This window comes from Oncorhynchus kisutch, unplaced genomic scaffold (assembly GCF_002021735.2).
Source record: "Oncorhynchus kisutch isolate 150728-3 unplaced genomic scaffold, Okis_V2 scaffold2680, whole genome shotgun sequence".
Taxonomy (NCBI): Eukaryota; Metazoa; Chordata; class Actinopteri; order Salmoniformes; family Salmonidae; genus Oncorhynchus; species Oncorhynchus kisutch.
This window is the reverse complement of record NW_022264625.1, coordinates 493,066-516,699: the sequence shown is the minus strand read 5'-3', so window position 1 is coordinate 516,699 and position 23,634 is coordinate 493,066. Positions and strand designations below refer to the sequence as shown.

At 39.2% G+C, this 23,634-nt stretch overlaps 2 long non-coding RNA genes across 2 annotated transcripts in view; both read left to right on the top strand.

Annotated features, from left to right (window-relative positions):
• Window positions 1-18,586, top strand: part of LOC116370643 (uncharacterized) — a 61,698-nt gene extending 43,112 nt beyond the window's left edge. Inside the window, exon 4 of the long non-coding RNA XR_004208780.1 lies at window positions 18,463-18,586. This is a non-coding gene — a long non-coding RNA (uncharacterized LOC116370643). The remainder of the gene's footprint in view (window positions 1-18,462) is intronic.
• A 255-nt stretch (window positions 18,587-18,841) lies between these two features.
• On the top strand, window positions 18,842-23,296 carry LOC116370644 (uncharacterized). The gene is made up of 3 exons (XR_004208781.1): window positions 18,842-19,097; window positions 21,945-22,012; window positions 23,246-23,296. It is a non-coding gene; the product is annotated as an uncharacterized LOC116370644 (long non-coding RNA).
• Window positions 23,297-23,634: the final 338 nt, after the last annotated feature.

The following is a 23,634-nucleotide window of genomic DNA, read 5'->3' as shown; positions in this document are numbered from 1 at the left end:
GTAAAGTAGACTAGGTTATAATGTATAGTAGTGGGTTGTTAGTGATATGTTATATTATGTAAAGTAGACTAGGTTATAATGTATAGTAGTGGGTTGTTAGTGATATGTAGATGATATATTATGTAAAGTAGACTAGGTTATAATGTATAGTAGTGGGTTGTTAGTGATATGTTATATTATGTAAAGTAGACTAGGTTATAATGTATAGTAGTGGGTTGTTAGTGATATGTAGATGTTATATTATGTAAAGTAGACTAGATTATAATGTATAATAGCAGTTTGTTAGTGATATGCAGATCAAGGTCTATACCTCAGCTATAGCCTACATATCATAGATGACCAGTCTAAACCTATTCAGATCAGTTCACATAACGTTATAGTCCTACCAGTAGCAGGACAGAGAATGTACTGTATATAACCTACATATCATAGATGACCAGTCTAAACCTGTTCAGGTCAGTTCACATAACGTTATAGTCCTTCCAGTAGCAGGACAAAGAATGTCCACTATATATACAAAAGTATGTGGCCATCCCTTCAAATTAGTGGATTCGGCTATTTCAGCCACACCCGTTGTTGACAGGTGTATAAATAAAATCGAGCAGACCGCCATGCAATCTACATCTACAACGGCTCAACTGTGAAGAAATAGGATGTGAAGTGAAGTGGAAACATTTAGGAGCAACAACGGCTCAACCGTGAAGTGGTAGGCCACACAAGTTCACAGAACGGAACCACCGAGTGCGGAAGCGCATCAAAACGGTCTGTCCTCGGTTGCAACACTCAATACCGAGTTCCAAACTGCAACGTCAGCAAAATAACTGTTCGTCGGGAGCTTCATGAAACTGGTTTCCATGGCTGAGCAGCCGCATACAAGATAACCATGTGCAATGCCAAGCATCGGCTTGATTGGTGTAAAGATCGCCACCATTCGACTGTGGAGCAGTGGAAACGTGTTCTTTGGAGTTATGAATCACACTTCACCATCTGGCAGTCCGACAGAAGATTCTGGGTTTGGCGGATGCCTCGAAAACGCTACCTGCCCGAATGCATAGTGCCAACTGTAAAGTTTGGTGGAGGAGGAATAATGCTCTGGGGATGTTTTTCCTTAGTTCTAGTGAAGATAAATCTTAACGCTACAGTATTAAATTACATTCTAGATGATTCTGTGCATCCAACTTGGTGGCAACAGTTTGGGGAAGGCCCTTTCCAGTTTCAGCATGACAATGTCCCCGTGCACAAAGCGAGGTCCATACAGAAATGGCTTGTCGAGATCAGTGTGGAAGAACTTGACTGGCCTGCACAGAGCCCTGACCTCAACCCCATCGAACACCTTTGGGATGAATTGGAACGCTGACTTCGAGCCAGGCCTAATCACCCAACATCAGTGCCCGACCTCCCTAATGCTCTTGTGGCTGAACGGAAGCAAGTCCCCGCAGCAATGTTCCAACATCTAGTGGAAAGCCTTCCCAGAAGAGTGGAGGCTGTTATAACAGCAAAGGGGGGACCAACTCCATAGGAACGCCTATGATTTTGGAATGAGATGTTCAACTAGCAGGTGTCCACATACTTTTGGTCATGTTGTGTATATAGCCTAATCTAAATCAAGTCAAATGTTATTGGTCACAATGTCTGAGCAGCATAGACTAAGATACAGTAGAACAGTATAGAATACAGTATATACATATGAGATGAGTAATACATAGACTAAGATACAGTAGAACAGTATAGAATACAGTATATACATATGAGATGAGTAATACATAGACTAAGATACAGTAGAACAGTATAGAATACAGTATATACATATGAGATGAGTAATACATAGACTAAGATACAGTAGAACAGTATAGAATACAGTATATACATATGAGATGAGTAATGCATAGACTAAGATACAGTAGAATAGTATAGAATACAGTATATACATATGAGATGAGTAATGCATAGACTAAGATACAGTAGAATAGTATAGAATACAGTATATACATATGAGATGAGTAATGCATAGACTAAGATACAGTAGAATAGTATAGAATACAGTATATACATATGAGATGAGTAATGCATAGACTAAGATACAGTAGAATAGTATAGAATACAGTATATACATATGAGATGAGTAATGCATAGACTAAGATACAGTAGAATAGTATAGAATACAGTATATACATATGAGATGAGTAATGCATAGACTAAGATACAGTAGAATAGTATAGAATATAGTATATACATATGAGATGAGTAATGCATAGACTAAGATACAGTAGAATAGAATACAGTATATACATATGAGATGAGTAATGCATAGACTAAGATACAGTAGAATAGTATAGAATACAGTATATACATATGAGATGAGTAATGCATAGACTAAGATACAGTAGAATAGAATACAGTATATACATATGAGATGAGTAATGCATAGACTAAGATACAGTAGAATAGTATAGAATACAGTATATACATATGAGATGAGTAATGCATAGACTAAGATACAGTAGAATAGTATAGAATACAGTATATACATATGAGATGAGTAATGCATAGACTAAGATACAGTAGAATAGAATACAGTATATACATATGAGATGAGTAATGCATAGACTAAGATACAGTAGAATAGTATAGAATACAGTATATACATATGAGATGAGTAATGCATAGACTAAGATACAGTAGAATAGTATAGAATACAGTATCTACATATGAGATGAGTAATACATAGACTAAGATACAGTAGAATAGTATAGAATACAGTATATACATATGAGATGAGTAATGCATAGACTAAGATACAGTAGAATAGTATAGAATACAGTATATACATATGAGATGAGTAATGCATAGACTAAGATACAGTAGAATAGTATAGAATACAGTATATACATATGAGATGAGTAATACATAGACTAAGATACAGTAGAATAGTATAGAATACAGTATATACATATTAGATGAGTAATGCATAGACTAAGATACAGTAGAACAGTATAGAATACAGTATATACATATGAGATGAGTAATGCATAGACTAAGATACAGTAGAACAGTATAGAATACAGTATATACATATGAGATGAGTAATGCATAGACTAAGATACAGTAGAACAGTATAGAATACAGTATATACATATGAGATGAGTAATGCATAGACTAAGATACAGTAGAACAGTATAGAATACAGTATATACATATGAGATGAGTAATGCATAGACTAAGATACAGTAGAACAGTATAGAATACAGTATATACATATGAGATGAGTAATGCATAGACTAAGATACAGTAGAACAGTATAGAATACAGTATATACATATGAGATGAGTAATGCATAGACTAAGATACAGTAGAATAGTATAGAATACAGTATATACATATGAGATGAGTAATGCATAGACTAAGATACAGTAGAATAGTATAGAATACAGTATATACATATGAGATGAGTAATGCATAGACTAAGATACAGTAGAATAGTATAGAATACAGTATATAAATATTAGATGAGTAATGCCAGATATTTATAGCCTGGGCCAGATTCTTTTCACAACATTTCCAACAGAGACCATCAGGTTGGTCGGCATGATTAGTGATCATACTGTATCTCAAACCTACTGTGACTGTTGAATGTCTGACGACGACCTAACTTTATAATAGTTCGTAGCCGACCTACCAGAATCTGCCTGTCTTTCCTTCAAATCAACACATTTATCTGTCTTCTAATGCAGTGGTGTAAAGTACTTCAGTAAAATACTTTAAAGTACTACTAAAGTACAACTTCAGTAGTTTTTGGGGAATCTGTCCTTTACTATTTATATTTTAACAACTTTTACTTCACTACAGTCATAAAGAAAATGATATACTTTTAACTCCACATGTTCCCTGACACCCAAAAGTACTCCTTACATGTTGAATGCTTAGCAGGACAGAAAATGGACTCACTAAACACAAATGCTTTGTTTTTAAATGATGTCTGAGTGTTGGAGTGTGACCCTGGCTATCCGTAAATTAAAATAACATGGAAATTGTGCCGTCTGGTTTGATTAATAAAAGGAATTTAAATTATTACTACTTTACTTTTACTTTTGATACTTAATTATATTTAAAACCAAATACTTTTAGACTTTTCCTGAAGTAGTATTTTACTGGGTGACTTTCACTTTTACTTGAGTCATTTTCTATGAAGGAATCTTTACTTTTACTCCAGTTTGAGAACTGAGTTCTGTTTCCACCACTGTTCTAACGTTCCATATGAGACACAGTTTCAACAGACATTCTGGAACTGAGTACTGTTTCCACCACTGTTCTAACGTTCCATATGAGTCACAGTTTCAACAGACATTCTGGAACTGAGTACTGTTTCCACCACTGTTCTAACGTTCCATATGAGACACAGTTTCAACAGACATTCTGGAACTGAGTTCTGTTTCCACCACTGTTCTAACATTCCATATGAGACACAGTTTCAACAGACATTCTGGAACTGAGTTCTGTTTCCACCACTGTTCTAACGTTCCATATGAGACACAGTTTCAACAGACATTCTGGAACTGAGTTCTGTTTCCACCACTGTTCTAACATTCCATATGAGACACAGTTTCAACAGACATTCTGGAACTGAGTTCTGTTTCCACCACTGTTCTAACGTTCCATATGAGACACAGTTTCAACAGACATTCTGGAACTGAGTTCTGTTTCCACCACTGTTCTAACGTTCCATATGAGTCACAGTTTCAACAGACATTCTGGAACTGAGTTCTGTTTCCACCACTGTTCTAACGTTCCATATGAGACACAGTTTCAACAGACATTCTGGAACTGAGTTCTGTTTCCACCACTGTTCTAACGTTCCATATGAGACACAGTTTCAACAGACATTCTGGAACTGAGTTCTGTTTCCACCACTGTTCTAACGTTCCATATGAGACACAGTTTCAACAGACATTCTGGAACTGAGTTCTGTTTCCACCACTGTTCTAACGTTCCATATGAGACACAGTTTCAACAGACATTCTGGAACTGAGTTCTGTTTCCACCACTGTTCTAATGTTCCATATGAGACACAGTTTCAACAGACATTCTGGAACTGAGTTCTGTTTCCACCACTGTTCTAACGTTCCATATGAGACACAGTTTCAACAGACATTCTGGAACTGAGTTCTGTTTCCACCACTGTTCTAACGTTCCATATGAGACACAGTTTCAACAGACATTCTGGAACTGAGTTCTGTTTCCACCACTGTTCTAACGTTCCATATGAGACACAGTTTCAACAGACATTCTGGAACTGCGTTCTGTTTCCACCACTGTTCTAACGTTCCATATGAGACACAGTTTCAACAGACATTCTGGAACTGAGTTCTGTTTCCACCACTGTTCTAACGTTCCATATGAGACACAGTTTCAACAGACATTCTGGAACTGCGTTCTGTTTCCACCACTGTTCTAACGTTCCATATGAGACACAGTTTCAACAGACATTCTGGAACTGAGTTCTGTTTCCACCACTGTTCTAACGTTCCATATGAGACACAGTTTCAACAGACATTCTGGAACTGAGTTCTGTTTCCACCACTGTTCTAACGTTCCATATGAGACACAGTTTCAACAGACATTCTGGAACTGAGTTCTGTTTCCACCACTGTTCTAACATTCCATATGAGACACAGTTTCAACAGACATTCTGGAACTGAGTTCTGTTTCCACCACTGTTCTAACGTTCCATATGAGACACAGTTTCAACAGACATTCTGGAACTGCGTTCTGTTTCCACCACTGTTCTAACGTTCCATATGAGACACAGTTTCAACAGACATTCTGGAACTGAGTTCTGTTTCCACCACTGTTCTAACGTTCCATATGAGACACAGTTTCAACAGACATTCTGGAACTGAGTTCTGTTTCCACCACTGTTCTAATGTTCCATATGAGACACAGTTTCAACAGACATTCTGGAACTGAGTTCTGTTTCCACCACTGTTCTAACGTTCCATATGAGACACAGTTTCAACAGACATTCTGGAACTGAGTTCTGTTTCCACCACTGTTCTAACGTTCCATATGAGACACAGTTTCAACAGACATTCTGGAACTGAGTTCTGTTTCCACCACTGTTCTAACGTTCCATATGAGACACAGTTTCAACAGACATTCTGGAACTGAGTTCTGTTTCCACCACTGTTCTAACGTTCCATATGAGACACAGTTTCAACAGACATTCTGGAACTGAGTTCTGTTTCCACCACTGTTCTAACGTTCCATATGAGACACAGTTTCAACAGACATTCTGGAACTGCGTTCTGTTTCCACCACTGTTCTAACGTTCCATATGAGACACAGTTTCAACAGACATTCTGGAACTGAGTTCTGTTTCCACCACTGTTCTAACGTTCCATATGAGACACAGTTTCAACAGACATTCTGGAACTGAGTTCTGTTTCCACCACTGTTCTAACGTTCCATATGAGACACAGTTTCAACAGACATTCTGGAACTGAGTTCTGTTTCCACCACTGTTCTAACATTCCATATGAGACACAGTTTCAACAGACATTCTGGAACTGAGTTCTGTTTCCACCACTGTTCTAACGTTCCATATGAGACACAGTTTCAACAAACATTCTGGAACTGAGTTCTGTTTCCACCACTGTTCTAACATTCCATATGAGACACAGTTTCAACAGACATTCTGGAACTGAGTTCTGTTTCCACCACTGTTCTAACGTTCCATATGAGACACAGTTTCAACAGACATTCTGGAACTGAGTTCTGTTTCCACCACTGTTCTAACGTTCCATATGAGTCACAGTTTCAACAGACATTCTGGAACTGAGTTCTGTTTCCACCACTGTTCTAACGTTCCATATGAGACACAGTTTCAACAGACATTCTGGAACTGCGTCAGCTACAAAGTTACTTTCCATTTCATATCAGGAAATAAAGTAACGGTCACTGGGTGAATTAATTGTGCATTGCCCGGCTCCCCGGGGGAGCAGGTGTTGCGCATTTTAGACCATTCCATTGGTCCTTAAAATATATGTCCTGAGACACAGAGTTCTAAACCCAGACGCGTTTCTTCATTATTCATTATTTTTGATAAACATATAATTTACTCTAAACCAAGTTCAGTTGTTTTCCTCCAAAATGTGAGTTATTGTAGGACTTTAATAATTGTAAGCAGTCCTACAAACCCAAAAGGTTTTAATTTGAGAATGTTCATTTGTATGTCTCGAATATTAAACTGTCTTAAAATATGTGATGATTAGTTGAATCAGGTGTGTAAGTGCTGGTAAGAACAAAAGGATGGAGAAACCCTGAGATAAACATAAAACCATATCATTGAAAAGCTCCTCCACCATCTTTACCAGACGTGTTACTGATAACATGTAGGACTGCTGATTAGTTTACACTTTGAAAACTGCTGTCTGTCAGCAACTCAGCTCAAGTAGCAGTTCTACTAACTAGTAATATATCATTACAGGTATTCATTATCTTATTCTGTCCATTAGAATAGATTATTGTTCAGAAATACTTACTTTATTTTTCAATAATCTCTATATAGTGTTTTCTGCTCTGTCGTCTCAAAATGGATCCTGAACAAAAGAACAACTTTACTTTCTGTTTCAGCTCAGCTGCCTCCCCACCCTGATAATAGTGTTTTATCAGTATCTTCCACTAGATGGCAGTAAACACCTGCTGTAACTAAACTTTACAACTATGTGTTCTGTTTCATACAGGTAGTGTCCCAGAGTTGAAGTGCTGATCTAGGATCAGGTCCCACTGTCCATGTAATTTGATTCATTATGATCTAGGATCAGGTCCCCCCTCTCCATGTAATCTAATTCATTATGATCTAGGATCAGGTCCCCCCTCTCTATGTAATCTGATTCATTATGATCTAGGATCAGGTCCCCCCTCTCCATGTAATCTGATTCATTATGATCTAGGATCAGGTCCCCCCTCTCCATGTAATCTGATTCATTATGATCTTAAAGACTAAACTGATCCTAGATCAGCTCTCCTACTCTTTATGAATAGTGTCACAGGAGGAGATGATTTATACAAGTTCTTTAAAAGAGCCTTTGGGGGATTTTTGTTAGAGTTGGACAGTTATAAAGTCTTCTTGATATAATGGTCCTGTTAGAGTTGTAGGTAAAGAGCCTATCAGGGCAGTTATAAAGTCTTCTTGATATAATGGTCCTGTTAGAGTTGTCAGTAAAGAGCCTATCAGGGCAGTTATAATGTCTTCTTGATATAATGGTCCTGTTAGAGTTGTAGGTAAAGAGCCTATCAGGGCAGTTATAAAGTCTTCTTGATATAATGGTCCTGTTAGAGTTGTAGGTAAAGAGCCTATCAGGGCAGTTATAAAGTCTTCTTGATATAATTGTCCTATTAGAGTTGTAGGTAAAGAGCCTATCAGGGCAGTTATAATGTCTTCTTGATATAATTGTCCTATTAGAGTTGTAGGTAAAGAGCCTATCGGGGCAGTTATAATGTCTTCTTGATATAATTGTCCTATTAGAGTTGTAGGTAAAGAGCCTATCAGGGCAGTTATAATGTCTTCTTGATATAATTGTCCTATTAGAGTTGTCAGTAAAGAGCCTATCAGGGCAGTTATAAAGTCTTCTTGATATAATTGTCCTATTAGAGTTGTCAGTAAAGAGCCTATCAGGACAGTTATAAAGTCTTCTTGATATAATTACATGCTGGGGAGCTTTAATCCTCCCTTCTAAGTCTTTGCCTGTAAACTAGTTTGGCTCATCCTGGTCCTTTTAATAGTCCAGATGAATAATTTTGTCTATGGTGTTAAAGGAGTAGGCAGGTATGGACAGTGGAAACATTAATCATGTTGTCTCTGGTGTTAAAGGAGTAGGCAGGTATGGACAGTGGAAACATTAATCATGTTGTCTCTGGTGTTAAAGGAGTAGACAGGTATGGACAGTGGAAACATTAATCATGTTGTCTCTGGTGTTAAAAGAGTAGGCAGGTATGGACAGTGGAAACATTAATCATGTTGTCTCTGGTGTTAAAGGAGTAGGCAGGTATGGACAGTGGAAACATTAATCATGTTGTCCAGATGAATCATTTTTTCTTAGCTGTTTATATTGACATTACACTGTTTATCTCTGATAATGGCCCTTACTGATCATAGAGCTGTTTATATTGACATTACACTGTTTATCTCTGATAATGGCCCTTACTGATCATAGAGCTGTTTATATTGACATTACACTGTTTATCTCTGATAATGGCCCTTACTGATCACAGAGCTGTTTATATTGACATTACACTGTTTATCTCTGATAATGGCCCTTACTGACCATAGAGCTGTTTATATTGACATTACACTGTTTATCTCTGATAATGGCCCTTACTGATCATAGAGCTGTTTATATTGACATTACACTGTTTATCTCTGATAATGGCCCTTACTGATCATAGAGCTGTTTATATTGACATTACACTGTTTATCTCTGATAATGGCCCTTACTGACCATAGAGCTGTTTATACTGACATTACACTGTTTATCTCTGATAATGGCCCTTACTGACCATAGAGCTGTTTATATTGACATTACACTGTTTATCTCTGATAATGGCCCTTATTGATCATAGAGCTGTTAATATTGACATTACACTGTTTATCTCTGATAATGGCCCTTACTGATCATAGAGCTGTTTATATTGACATTACACTGTTTATCTCTGATAATGGCCCTTACTGATCATAGAGCTGTTTATATTGACATTACACTGTTTATCTCTGATAATGGCCCTTACTGATCATAGAGCTGTTTATATTGACATTACACTGTTTATCTCTGATAATGGCCCTTACTGATCATAGAGCTGTTTATATTGACATTACACTGTTTATCTCTCATAATGGCCCTTACTGACCATAGAGCTGTTTATACTGACATTACACTGTTTATCTCTGATAATGGCCCTTACTGATCATAGAGCTGTTTATACGGACATTACACTGTTTATCTCTGATAATGGCCCTTACTGATCATAGAGCTGTTTATATTGACATTACACTGTTTATCTCTGATAATGGCCCTGGCAGAGCATCCTATTGGAAGCTTAATAGAAAAAGATGGAGATAAACAATGTAATTACACACTTCTGGAACAACGCTATGAATAACAATTCATACAGTAATAACTGGGAGCTTTTTAAGGTTGGAAAATATGCAAAAAAACATGAGAGTTTTGTTGCCAAGACCAGGAGAGCTGAAGAAGAAAGTGTAATTACAAATATCACCTGTCTTGTTCAAAAGCCTGTTGAAAGTCTTTCAGAGGAGGATAAATCTGTTCTGTTTGATCTACAACACCAGTTGGATGATATGTATAAACTGAAAGCAGACAGAACCTTAGTCAGATGTAGGTAGAAATGGAGGAGGACGGACAAAATATATCAGATTTATTTCAGGTTAGAAAAATACCACTCTAAAAATAATACAATTCAGCAATTAAATGACCCCACATTAATCTCCATCTTTAGTTGCATCTTCTACAGTGTCGTGAGGTGTCCTCATCTTCTACAGTATTGTGAGGTGTCCTCATCTTCTACAGTATTGTGAGGTGTCCTCATATTCTACTGTATTGTGAGGTGTCCTCATCTTCTACAGTATTGTGAGGTGTCCTCATCTTCTACAGTATTGTGAGGTGTCCTCATCTTCTACAGTATTGTGAGGTGTCCTCATCTTCTACAGTATTGTGAGGTGTCCTCATCTTCTACAGTATTGTGAGGTGTCCTCATCTTCTACAGTATTTTGAGGTGTCCTCATCTTCTACAGTATTGTGAGGTGTCCTCATCTTCTACAGTATTGTGAGGTGTCCTCATCTTCTACAGTATTGTGAGGTGTCCTCATCTTCTACAGTATTGTGAGGTGTCCTCATCTTCTACAGTATTGTGAGGTGTCCTCATCTTCTACAGTATTGTGAGGTGTCCTCATCTTCTACAGTATTGTGAGGTGTCCTCATCTTCTACAGTATTGTGAGGTGTCCTCATCTTCTACAGTATTGTGAGGTGTCCTCAACTCTTTGTTTTGATTGTCTGGGGGATGTGAAATCAGTTGGTGAGGCTGACAGGGAACAGTGTCATGACCCTGTTATAGTTGAACACATCATTTATTCTATTGAACAACTTAAAAATAATAAGTCTCCTGGGACTGATGGTATATCTGCTGAGTTTTACACAACTGTTTACAGAACAGTTAGTCCCTTTTCTGTTGGAGGTCTTTTCTGGAAGCATTGTAAATAATGCTCTCCCTCCCAGTCTGACTCCAGGTCTGATTACATTGTAAATAATGCTCTCCCTCCCAGTCTGACTCCAGGTCTGATTACATTGTAAATAATGCTCTCCCTCCCAGTCTGACTCCAGGTCTGATTACATTGTAAATAATGCTCTCCCTCCCAGTCTGACTCCAGGTCTGATTACATTGTAAATAATGCTCTCCCTCCCAGTCTGACTCCAGGTCTGATTACATTGTAAATAATGCTCTCCCTCCCAGTCTGACTCCAGGTCTGATTACATTGTAAATAATGCTCTCCCTCCCAGTTTGACTCCAGGTCTGATTACATTGTAAATAATGCTCTCCCTCCCAGTCTGACTCCAGGTCTGATTACATTGTAAATAATGCTCTCCCTCCCAGGTTGACTCAAGCTCTGATTACATTCATCCATAAGCCTAAGAAAGACTTGCTTCTTCTCGATAATTGGCGTCCAGTCTGTCTGCTCAACGCCTACAGATATTAGCTTCTATATTTGCAAAAAGAATGAAAGCGATATTGGACGTAATTACAGAGGAGACCCAATCTGTCTTCATGAGGAACAGACATATGTTACAGACTGTGTGATAGACATATGTTACAGACTGTGTGATAGACATATGTTACAGACTGTGTGATAGACATATGTTGCAGACTGTGTGATAGACATATGTTACAGACTGTGTGATAGACATATGTTACAGACTGTGTGATAGACATATGTTACAGACTGTGTGATAGACATATGTTACAGACTGTGTGATAGACATGTGTTACAGACTGTGTGATAGACATATGTTACAGACTGTGTGAATCCCTCTATCTGCAATATTCCACTTAAGGAAAATGTAACATACCTTGGGATTACCATGTCTAAGGATCAACAGAAAATATGCTCATTCAATGTGTGTACTTATTATTGAAGAAAATAAATGAAAAGAAGTTGAACCAATGGTTACAGAGGGATTTATCCTGGAAAGGTTGAGTGTTGCTTTCTAAAGATGAAGTTATTTCCAGATCTACTTCCAGATCTACTTCCAGATCTACTTCCAGATCTACTTCCAGGTCTACTTCCAGATCTACTTCCAGATCTACTTCCAGATCTACCTACAGATCTACTTCCAGATCTACGTACAGATCTACTTCCAGATCTACTTCCAGATCTACTTACAGATCTACTTACAGATCTACTTCCAGATCTACTTACAGATCACTGACTATGCTCTTGGGTTCCAAGGCGCTAATTTGTCTAATGTAGCTGACAGTGTATGAATGGGCTGATGTAGCTGACAGTGAATGAATGGGCTGATGTAGCTGACAGTGAATGAATGGGCTGATGTAGCTGACAGTGAATGAATGGGCTGATGTAGCTGACAGTGAATGAATGGACTGATGTAGCTGACAGTGAATGAATGGGCTGATGTAGCTGACAGTGAATGAATGGGCTGATGTAGCTGACAGTGAATGAATGGGCTGATGTAGCTGACAGTGAATGAATGGGCTGATGTAGCTGACAGTGAATGAATGGGCTGATGTAGCTGACAGTGAATGAATGGGCTGATGTAGCTGACAGTGAATGAATGGGCTGATGTAGCTGACAGTGAATGAATGGACTGATGTAGCTGACAGTGAATGAATGGGCTGATGTAGCTGACAGTGAATGAATGGGCTGATGTAGCTGACAGTGAATGAATGGGCTGATGTAGCTGACAGTGAATGAATGGGCTGATGTAGCTGACAGTGAATGAATGGGCTGATGTAGCTGACAGTGAATGAATGGGCTGATGTAGCTGACAGTGAATGAATGGGCTGATGTAGCTGACAGTGAATGAATGGGCTGATGTAGCTGACAGTGAATGAATGGGCTGATGTAGCTGACAGTGAATGAATGGGCTGCATAAACCAAACAGAAACTGATAATTGTGCACAACTTCAAAACTGTATTTCAATGAACTGAATGATGAGGATGAAGAAGGTGATTGAATTTAGAACAAGGTAAGAATTGCTATTCCTCTGTCCTGCACTTGTTTGTTCAGGAGAACTGTACCTGTGGGAAATGACAAACTGTTGTTCCACTGAGGTTGTGATTCTAAGAGAAACTAAAATGACCTGGTTGATAAATTGGGTTGTTGACCTGCCCTCCTAGAGAGTTCTCCATAGTCTCTGATGCTATTCCATCTGGAACTCATGTTATTTAGAGGTGTAACCAGACCTCACCTTGTTGACCTGCCCTCCTAGAGAGTTCTCCATAGTCTCTGATGCTATTCCATCTGGAACTCATGTTATTTAGAGGTGTAACCAGACCTCACCTTGTTGACCTGCCCTCCTAGAGAGTTCTCCATAGTCTCTGATGCTGTTCCATCTGGAACTCTCATGTTATTTAGAGGTGTAGCCAGACCTCACCTTGTTGACCTGCCCTCCTAGAGAGTTCTCCATAGTCTCTGATGCTATTCCATCTGGAACTCATGTTATTTAGAGGTGTAACCAGACCTCACCTTGTTGACCTACCCTCCTAGAGAGTTCTCCATAGTCTCTGATGCTATTCCATCTGGAACTCATGTTATTTAGAGGTGTAACCAGACCTCACCTTGTTGACCTGCCCTCCTAGAGAGTTCTCCATTTTGTGTTACTTTGTAACTACAACACCGATAAGATTCCTACAACAGTATTCTTAGCGTGCTCGTTAATATATTTAAAAAGGTATTTCATTTGGAACAATAAGGATATTTTGTATAGAAACAAGTCTTTATTTTTGAAGAACTGGTTTAATAACCATATCCTGCTGGTAAGTCAACTTTTTAATGCAGAAGGATTGTTACTCAATTATGAGGAATTTTTATCTTGTTACAATATCCCTGTAACACCTAGAGAGTTCTTCATAGTCTCTGATGCTATTCCATCTGGAACTCTCATGTTATTTAGAGGTGTAACCAGACCTCACCTTCTTGACCTACCCTCCTAGAGAGTTCTCCATAGTCTCTGATGCTATTCCATCTGGAACTCATGTTATTTAGAGGTGCAGCCAGACCTCACCTTGTTGACCTGCCTTCGATTAATCCAGTTGACTCTCCAATGGGGAAACTGTTTCTCTCCCTGCTCCCTCAGAACAACAGATCTATACCTGCTTCATTAATCCAGTTGACTCTCCAATAGGGAAACTGTTTCTCTCCCTGCTCCCTCAAAACAACAGATCTATACCTGCTTCATTTCAAAGGGAGATTGTATCCATTCCTTATGTCACAACTTACTGGAATACATTTGCCAATAATATCTGTTGGAAAAAAGTCTGGTTATTACCATTTAAATACCTTCTTGTTAATTTGATTGCTTTTCTGATTTTCGTGACCAACATGAGCTTTGCATAATGCTATGCTAGGCTATCGATAAACTTACACAAATGCTTGTCTTGCCTTGAATGAATATTTTCTAGTAAGATTTGTTGTCCGTTGCGTTATGCTAATTAGTGTAAGTTGATGACAATTCTCCCGGATCCGAGAGGGGTAGTTCTAAGAGTTAACAACCCCACCACTAGGAGGTGTCCACATGGTCTGGTAAACACTCCTAACAACCCCACCACTAGGAGGTGTCCTCGTGGTCTGATAAACACTCCTAACAACCCCACCACTAGGAGGTGTCCACATGGTCTGATAAACACTCCTAACAACCAGACCACTAGGAGGTGTCCACATGGTCTGATAAACACTCCTAACAACCCCACCACTAGGAGGTGTCCACATGGTCTGATAAACACTCCTAACAACCCCACCACTAGGAGGTGTCCACATGGTCTGATTAACACTCCTAACAACCCCACCACTAGGAGGTGTCCACATGGTCTGATAAACACTCCTAACAAGCAGACCACTATGAGGTGTCCACATGGTCTGATTAACACTCCTAACAACCCCACCACTATGAGGTGTCCACATGGTCTGATAAACACTCCTAACAACCAGACCACTAGGAGGTGTCCACATGGTCTGATAAACACTCCTAACAACCCCACCACTAGGAGGTGTCCACATGGTCTGATAAAAACTACCTAGACTAGACTAGTGGTTAGAGTGGTGGGTCAGTAACTGGTATGGTCAGGTAGACTAGTGGTTAGAGTGTTGGGTCAGTAACTGGTATGGTCAGGTAGACTAGTGGTTAGAGTGTTGGGTCAGTAACTGGTATGGTCAGGTAGACTAGTGGTTAGAGTGGTGGGTCAGTAACTGGTATCGCTGGTTTGAAAACCTGACCAGTCAAGGTGAAAATATGTCGATGTGCCCTTAAGCAAGACAACTTACATCTAATTTGCTCCATGGTCACCATACTACTACGACCCTGTAAAACAACACCTATCATACTACTACGACCCTGTAAAACAACACCTATCATACTACTATGACTGACCCTGTAAAACAACACCTATCATACTACTATGTCTGACCCTGTAAAACAACACCTATCATACTACTATGACTGACCCTGTACAACATCACCTATCATACTACTATGACTGACCCTGTACAACAACACCTATCATACTACTAGGACTGACCCTGTACAACAACACCTATCATACTACTATGACTGACCCTGTTCAACAACACCTATCATACTACTATGACTGACCCTGTACAACATCACCTATCATACTACTATGACTGACCCTGTAAAACAACACCTATCATACTACTATGACTGACCCTGTAAAACAACACCTATCATACTACTATGACTGACCCTGTACAACAACACCTATCATACTACTATGACTGACCCTGTAAAACAACACCTATCATACTACTATGACTTACCCTGTAAAACAACATCTATCATACTACTATGACCCTGTACAACAACACCTATCATACTACTATGACCCTGTACAACATCACCTATCATACTACTATGACCCTGTACAACAACACCGATCATACTACTATGACTGACCCTGTAAAACAACACCTATCATACTACTATGGCTGACCCTGTACAACAACACCTATCATACTACTATGTCTGACCCTGTAAAACAACACCTATCATACTACTATGACTGACCCTGTAAAACAACACCTATCATACTACTATGACCCTGTAAAACAACACCTATCATACTACTATGACTGACCCTGTAAAACAACACCTATCATACTACTATGTCTGACCCTGTAAAACAACACCTATCATACTACTATGACTGACCCTGTACATCACCTATCATACTACTATGACTGACCCTGTACAACAACACCTATCATACTACTAGGACTGACCCTGTACAACAACACCTATCATACTACTATGACTGACCCTGTTCAACAACACCTATCATACTACTATGACTGACCTTGTACGACATCACCTATCATACTACTATGACTCACCCTGTAAAACAACACCTATCATACTACTATGACTGACCCTGTAAAACAACACCTATCATACTACTATGACTGACCCTGTACAACAACACCTATCATACTACTATGACTGACCCTGTAAAACAACATCTATCATACTACTATGACCCTGTAAAACAACACCTATCATACTACTATGACCCTGTACAACATCACCTATCATACTACTATGACCCTGTACAACAACACCTATCATACTACTATGACTGACCCTGTAAAACAACACCTATCATACTACTATGGCTGACCCTGTACAACAACACATTTCACTGAACCAATCTGATGTCTGTGACAATCAAACACTTTAAAAGCGAACCAACGTAAAGAAAATGACAGCATTGATGTTGTTTTATTACAACAGTTAATTTAACAATGCTGTTTATAAATCTAGTTGACATTCATCCCAGGACACCTTGACTTGCATTACACTCTCACTGCAGAACAACATCCTCATGAAATCACATGACTTCTAGTGAGAGAAGAGGATTCCTGTTAACACGGCCTGCTACAAGCAGGAAACTAGTTATGGACCAACCAGAAATGTGACATGTCTGTTTGACAGTTATCCTGAAAGATGCATGTGTGAACTATCTTGTCATCTCTTTGGCTAACCACATTGGAACATTCTAGTCTTTAAGGACATGAACTGGCAGAACAGGTTTCAGCAAAGTATGGAGTCAATGTTTTCAGGAAGGTGTAACCATGACGATGGGGGGGCAGGAGGCAGACTAAGTGCAAGGGCAGCCACCTGAACTACTGTCCTACGAAGACAAACAGCCACCTGAACTACTGTCCTACAAAGACAAACAGCATCTACACAAACAGCCACCTGAACTACTGTCCTACAAAGACAAACAGCCACCTGAACTACTGTCCTACGAAGACAAACAGCCACCTGAACTACTGTCCTACAGAGACAAACAGCCACCTGAACTACTGTCCTACAGAGACAAACAGCATCTACACAAACAGCCACCTGAACTACTGTCCTACAGAGACAAACAGCATCTACACAAACAGCCACCTGAACTACTGTCCTACAGAGACAAACAGCCACCTGAACTACTGTCCTACAAAGACAAACAGCATCTACACAAACAGCCACCTGAACTATTGTCCTACAAAGACAAACAGCCACCTGAAGTACTGTCCTACAGAGACAAACAGCATCTACACAAACAGCCACCTGAACTACTGTCCTACAAAGACAAACAGTGAATCTGAGAAAAATGGCTTTAAAGTTTGTTTGTTTTTCCATGCATTAATTTAATGGTGTTATAGCCATGACCACTGCTCTGACCTATGACCCCTAAGTACTGATACTGCACTCTGCCTTGGTATGACCTATGACCCCTAAGTACTGATACTGCACTCTGCCTTGGTCTGACCTATGACCCCTAAGTACTGATACTGCACTCTGCCTTGGTATGACCTATGACCCCTAAGTACTGATACTACACTCTGCCTTGGTCTGACCTTAAACAGCTGTCTGGGTAATGAAACAGCAAAGTGCAGCATCTAGAAATCTAAATGTGTTGATCCAGATTTATTGTTGTTTTTCTGTTTGACGGAAACACTTTGAGTTCTAACTACATTCCAACTGTATTTAATGGTGTTATGTAGTTGTGTTGTCATGTTGTATTGTAGTAACCCTCAACTGTATTTAATGGTGTTATGTAGTTGTGTTGTCATGTTGTATTGTAGTAACCCTCAACTGTATTTAATGGTGTTATGTAGTTGTGTTGTCATGTTGTGAATGTTGTATTGTAGCAGGCCTAACCCTCAACATTTTCTGGTGATGGAGAGAGACACAGACAAGACACAGACACAGCAACAGAATAGGATATGATGGAGAGAGACAGACAAGACACGGAGACAGCAACAGAATAGGACATGATGGAGAGAGACACAGACAAGACACAGAGACAGCAACAGAATAGGATATGATGGAGAGAGACAGACAAGACACGGAGACAGCAACAGAATAGGACATGATGGAGAGAGACACCAGACAGGACACAGAGACAGCAACAGAATGTGATATGACGGAGAGAGACATCAGACAAGACACAGAGACAGCAACAGAGGAATAGGATTTGATGGAGAGAGACACCAGACAAGACACAGAGACAGCAACAGAGGAATAGGATTTGATGGAGAGAGACACCAGACAAGACACAGAGACAGCAACAGACGACACAGAGAAAGTGATGGAGAGAGACAGAAGAGAATAGAGTTCCAGACAGTTGTAGAATGTATACCAAGACACATTGTAAGAGCTATAAAGAGAGAGGGGGTGGGAGAGAGAACAGGCATAACCTGATATGTAAATGAGCAGAGCAAATGAAACTCACTTTTGACGACCTGATGATCATCCAGACTGTGTTTCTATTGAGAGATAAAAGGTAAGACGACGATTGTTATGTGTTTTCATATAGTAGATGATATTGTTATGTGTCATATAGTTGATGATATTGTTATGTGTCATGTAGTTGATGATATTGTTATGTGTATTCATATAATTGATGATATTTCTGGTGGACAGTGTTATAATAGTCCTACTCTCATTAAAATGTTTTCAATATAAATGAGATGCGTGGGGTGAATTTGTTCTGTGCCCATCTGTGTGCCCCAGGGCGATCACTCCTACACTATCTAGAATCTAAAAGGGTTATTTGGCTGTCCCCATAGGAGAACCCTTTGTAGAACCCTTTTTGGTACTAGGTAGAACCCTTTAGGGTTCCATGAAGAACCCTTTCCACAGAGGGTTCTGCATAGAAGCCAGGAGAATTCTACCTGGAACCCAAAAGTGTTCTCCTATGGGGACAGCCAGAGGACCTGTTTGGAACCCTTTAGTCTAAGAGTGTACTGTATCATAGGTCTATAGACCAGGGTGATCTCCTACTGTATCATAGGTCTATAGACCAGGGTGATCTCCTACTGTATCATAGGTCTATAGACCAGGGTGATCTCCTACTGTATCATAGGTCTATAGACCAGGGTGATCTCCTACTGTATCATAGGTCTATGGACCAGGGTGATCTCCTACTGTATCATAGGTCTATAGACCAGGGTGATCTCCTACTGTATCATAGGTCTATAGACCAGGGTGATCTCCTACTGTATCATAGGTCTATAGACCAGGGTGATCTCCTACTGTATCATAGGTCTATAGACCAGGGTGATCTCCTACTGTATCATAGGTCTATAGACCAGGGTGATCTCCTACTGTATCATAGGTCTATAGACCAGGGTGATCTCCTACTGTATCATAGGTCTATAGACCAGGGTGATCTCCTACTGTATCATAGGTCTATAGACCAGGGTGATCTCCTACTGTATCATAGGTCTATAGACCAGGGTGATCTCCTACTGTATCATAGGTCTATAGACCAGGGTGATCTCCTACTGTATCATAGGTCTATAGACCAGGGTGATCTCCTACTGTATCATAGGTCTATAGACCAGGGTGATCTCCTACTGTAAGACTAACAACAACTTACACTTCCTCAAAACAGGTTGTGTGTATTCATTAGTGCCCACTGTAACAAAACAACAGAAACCGTTTAGGTCACATTGTACAGCATTTAGAGAACTGTCTATGTTTTATGCAACATTTTAATACTGTTGGCTGTGGAGTAAACTAATGAACACAGCCCAGGTTGTTGCCTACGACTCGGCATGTTGATACCTGCCTGATGCTGAAACCTGAACGTAGCCTGAGGGGTAAACTAATGAACACAGCCCAGGTTGTTGCCTACGACTCGGCATGTTGATACCTGCCTGATGCTGAAACCTGAACGTAGCCTGAGGGGTAAACTAATGAACACAGCCCAGGTTGTTGCCTACGACTCGGCATGTTGATACCTGCCTGATGCTGAAACCTGAACGTAGCCTGAGGGGTAAACTAATGAATACATCCCAGGTTGTAGATAAATTAAATGTCTGGTGTAATGTTAGTATAGTGAAGTAAAACACTCCTAACAGTCTACTTCTACTGAGACAGGTTGGTGTCAGTTTAATCATACAACATGGAGCTGACTGGACGTGGTCAAGTCAAATTCAATATATCCATATTCATATATTATAGTTCTACATTTAACACTTCATATGATCATGTAATTGTACCATAGTTCCTCTATACTGTAGTGATCCTCACTATATGAGCCACGTCTCAATTCCAACCAAGTTACCCAATTGATGCCAATGGTGCGATGCGTAGGTTGTTCACCTTTAACACATGCAACCTGTGTTCACTTCCCTGCCCTGCTGTTTGCTACATTGGTGTCAGAAGTGGTGTCTGAGACAAGCTTTTGTGTGAGCCAGGTAACAATTCCCACCATGTGGGTTAACCCTATTGGTGCAATACGTAGGGTGTTGACCTCCCTGCCCGCTGTTTTCAACTATATTAACAGCACAGGCTGCCCGTAGGGTGTTGACCTCCCTGCCTGCTGTTTTCAACTAAATTAACAGCACAGGCTGCCCTGACATTTGTTGAAGAAAGAGACACAATAATACGAGTGAAAGGATTTTAGGATAATATCAGTAAGTGTTGATTTAGAGTTGTCTTCTGGGTTCAGCCTTCTAGTTGCCTTTATCAACAGGTTGAAATGTAATAAATGACATCACAATGACATGTCCTCAGAGTTGGAAAGATCCTACATCTGTACACATTATTTAACATGGTGACATGGTGCTGCTAGTGATAGAAAACATTAAGAGACAGAATACAGGCGGTGCAGTTTGCACAAAGTTTACGTACAACAATATATTGAACTAGGTAGAGTGAGCATAGAGCTAAAGGCTATAACCACGGGGAAGAAACTGTTCAGATTGGGGTCTATAACATCCAATCACAGAGGTTTACAGCAGCTGACAGTTGCAACTTCATTGCTAATAACTCAAACTTCCTTTTTCAGATAAAGACATCATCTCTGTACAGATGTAGGATCTGAATTTGATCACCCTGTTGCAGGAAAACTAAAACTTGCAGTGTATTTGATGTTTTAAAAGGCTTCTGAAGTTTGTCATTTCCACTTTCCGCTTTAAAATGTTAATTATAATCCACATAATGTTTCTGCTTCAGTAAACTGTCTCAAATTAAGATCCTACATCTGTAGCAAAACACCTGTCTTTCATGTGTATGACTCTATCAGGATATATATACCTCTCTCTAATGTATATGACTAAAACACCTGTCTTCCATGTGTTCTCCTTTGACCATTTGACATCTTGTATTTACTGTTGTTTAGGCTGGTTGAATGAGTTGCCTATGAAAGCTACTTCATCTGTAAGAAAACAGGCGTCTGCACCAGTGACTGTAAGTTATGTGATTTCCTCATATGAAATTAAAAGTATGTTTGTAGCCTACGCAGTTATAAAATGGCTGTTGAAACTGTGGCACATATTTCTCAGTACATTAGAAGTCAGATAAATGTGTTGAGACGTAGGAAAGATGGGCAAACCCTCGTTGGTCTTGGCTTTCTACAAACTATTATAAGGTTAGTCGATGTCAGACATTCAATAGTCAGAGTAGGTTTGAGTTATGATCACTTATCATGCTGACAAACCTGATGTTCTCTGTGAACTGATCTGAACAGGTTTAGGCTGGTCATCTATGATATGTAGGTTATATACAGTACATTCTCTGTCCTGCTACTGGTAGGACTATAACATTATGTGAACTGACCTGAACAGGTTTAGACTGGTCATCTATGATATGTAGGTTATATACAGTACATTCTCTGTCCTGCTACTGGAAGGACTATAACATTATGTGAACTGATCTGAACAGGTTTAGACTGGTCATCTATGATATGTAGGCTATAGCCGAGGTATAGACCTTGATCTACATATCACTAACAAACTGCTATTATATATTATAATCTAGTCTACTTTACATAATATACCATCTACATATCACTAACAACCCACTACTATACATTATAACCTAGTCTACTTTACATAATATAACATCTACATATCACTAACAACCCACTACTATACATTATAACCTAGTCTACTTTACATAATATAACATATCACTAACAACCCACTACTATACATTATAACCTAGTCTACTTTACATAATATAACATCTATATATCACTAACAACCCACTACTATACATTATAACCTAGTCTACTTTACATAATATAACATATCACTAACAACCCACTACTAGACATCATAACCTAGTCTACTTTACATAATATAACATCTACATATCACTAACAACCCACTACTATACATTATAACCTAGTCTACTTTACATAATATAAAATCTCTTACTTGTTGCAAATAACCTTTCTGAATGGATCAATGATTTCCTCCTCAGATCAATCATGTCCGTTTTAGCCCTTCTGTCTACATTCTCAGATACATTTTGAAAATAACTACATATTAATGTCATGTTCATGTGATTGCATTAAATCATCTGATTGTTTCTATGTCTGTTAGTAAATGTTTTACAAGAGATAATTAATAAATGATAACAATTGACATTAAATAATTACTGTGTTAACCACAACCAACATTTTGGATCTCTGTTTAGGGGTCAGTTCTCATAAATGAGTCTCTCTGGGGAGAGAGATGAGGGGGGCCCTGCCTCTAAAATGAGTCTCTCTGGGGAGGGAGAGACTGAACCTGCCTCTAAAATGAGTCTCTCTGGGGAGAGAAAGGAGGGGGTCCCTGAATCTAAAAGGAGTCTCTCTGGGGAGAGAGAGGATTGGGTCCCTGCCTCTAAAATTAGTTTCTCTGGGGAACATGACACCAAAGCTAAGAGGTGAGATGACAATTTTTGATATCATTAATATGTTTTTATTTCCATTTGTTTTTTAATCAGAAATGGTTGCTTATGGTTACCTTCAATATTACTGTTCTCAGATTTTTAACTAATAGATTTTAGATGGGTATATATATTTTTTATTTATTTATTGCAAA